Below are 2,488 nucleotides of genomic sequence, written 5' to 3'. Positions count from 1 at the left end.
CCACTCGTGTGTAGTGTCGTACAATCCTAATTATAACTACACCCAATATTTGTCAAAAGTACAGTACTTTATCTTTACTCCCAAAATCAATATACTCTACATCCGTCTAGAGTATAGATTACCACTCACAATAACTTCCGACAACTGCATCACCTCATGTAAAAAACCATCGATGAAAAATAATGGATTGTTCCCCTTATTCATATAATCACATGTATACATCATTTGCCTCGAGTCCTCAGGTTGCAGTTTAGCACAAATTGTATATACTAGTGAAGGGCCCTTGCTTTGCGGTAGGTCAGTAATATTTCAGATATTTAAGTCCTCTAATATATAATGAAATTATAGGCATAAGTAAAAAAAAAAAAAAAAGAAAGACGGTAGAAAGTGTTATTATCTTATGCTAATAGTTTTATCAAATAAGTAAATAATTATAAATGTCAAGGAGTAGTAGCGGAAAATGATTCATCATTCTTCTCTTCATCTTCATTCTTCTCTTGATCTTTCTCTTCATCTAATTGTGTAGGCTCATGAAACCTAAAAAAAATTAAAATAATTAAACGTAAATTATATTAAATATCAATAGAGTATTTTTTTCTATACATTACAGCAGCCGGCGTCTTTTCGCAGGTTGGACTTCAGGGTTGTCAACACCAGGTTGTGAGCAACTGACAATAAGATTTTATATAAAAATTAGAACAGAATAAAAAATATTTTATATGAAAAAGTGTATATAAATTTTTAATAAATTGATTACACTGATGAAATAGCGAGATCCTGAACCGCTCAGTTATAAATTTATTTTTTTGTTCTACGATAGAGACAAAACACTCCTTTAAGAAATTATAATCTTGAACCAATTTATTATACTAGGCAAGTAGCACCGCGTGATCTACAGTTAGATGGTCATATAAATTCTTATAAAATACACTGTCATCGTAGTTTATGTCTTTAACCTGCAGATCTAATTTAGCGACCAACTTCTTAATAGCTGACCGTGCAGTTTCTTGTTCAGCCCCTACTGAGGTCGCTGCTACGCTACCCCAACACTGAACACTTTCAATTATAGTTTTGCTCCGAGATATTGGAAGATCTATATATGCTAAGAAACTTCTGTCGGTGTCAGACGTCAGAACACATTGATGCAGATCCATCTGAAGCTACTCGAACACTTCCCGCAGCAAGCAAGTGTAGGAGATTTGGATAGGTGTCATACCTATAGCCGCAAGAGGGATAGACATAGGGAGAGGAGTAGCAAGTGGACAAAGAGTGAAAACTCATGTATAAAAGAAGAAGAAACAGAAGAAAAAAAAATCACGTGTGGGAAACAAAAGAAAAAAAAGACACCAAGTAAGAGAAAAAAAAAAACAAAGAAAAAACAAATCACGTGCGGGAAAAAAGAGCAAACTAAGGGAAAGATTGACCGTTCATCTCCCAATGATGAATAGGGCATGCAATGTAATGCGCGAGTATAGGGCAGTGTAGGAGTAGTTTGTTGCCAAGAGCGGCCAACATAAAATCATAAATCATGAAGCGTCCTAACCATGGCTGTGAAAACCCCGCACCGGCTGCAAGAAGTAATAATAAGTGGTTGCCTACACACAGGTTGTCCAAACATTCTCATGTTCAGCGTCGATTTTTTTTTTTTATTGTTACCGAGCATCACTGATCCAAACCAAAAAGGAAAAACCCCACTAGCAGCAAGAAGCACCAATGAGTGGTTGCCTACGTGTAGGCCGTCCAAAAATAAAATATTTTTCAGGCCTTTTGATTATTTTTTTACTCCCACCTATCATCACTGTCTCAAAACAAAAATAAAAGAAGAAAGAATTTTTTTTAAATCTAGAAAAAAAAATAGTGAATATTCAAAACATACTATAAAATATGTTTTTAAAAATTGAAAAATCAGAAGACAAATAAAAGGTAGGAGTAGCATAAGCACCAAGCACATGAAATATGTATTTTAAAAAAAGGGAACCCAAAAAAATTTAAAATATGGGACACAAACTAAGAAAAAAAATGACAAATCAAAAAACAAATAGAGAAGAGTGAACAACAAACGCACCAAACACATGAAATATCCAACAAAAAACAGGAAGGCACGAAAAAATGATAGAAAATTTAGAAACAACTTCAAATATAAGAACAAAAAAGGAAAACAGTAGAACACAAGTCCGAAACTGGGTTCAGATTAAAACTACTCTAGGCAATCTTCATCATGAAGGAGGAGCAGTGACAGAAGCGCGTCATGTGGGCTAAGAAACATAGAAGAGATTGTAGCCAATTTTTCCACGAAAACCCAACCAGAGTAAGTAACCTACAATATCGAGCGGCTGTCTATGAGCAGGCCATCCAAACATCACCTTTATCCATAACCAAACTGGAGTTCCTATTTTAATTCTTTTATTCTTTTGAAGCCCTTCGTCACTGCCCTGAAGGCATATTGAAATAAAAGGGACAGGAGCAGGAGGGAGGCGTACGAAGCCCA

Source organism: Ananas comosus, linkage group 23 (genome assembly GCF_001540865.1).
Source record: "Ananas comosus cultivar F153 linkage group 23, ASM154086v1, whole genome shotgun sequence".
NCBI lineage: Eukaryota > Viridiplantae > Streptophyta > Magnoliopsida > Poales > Bromeliaceae > Ananas > Ananas comosus.
This window is presented reverse-complemented; position numbering follows the sequence as displayed.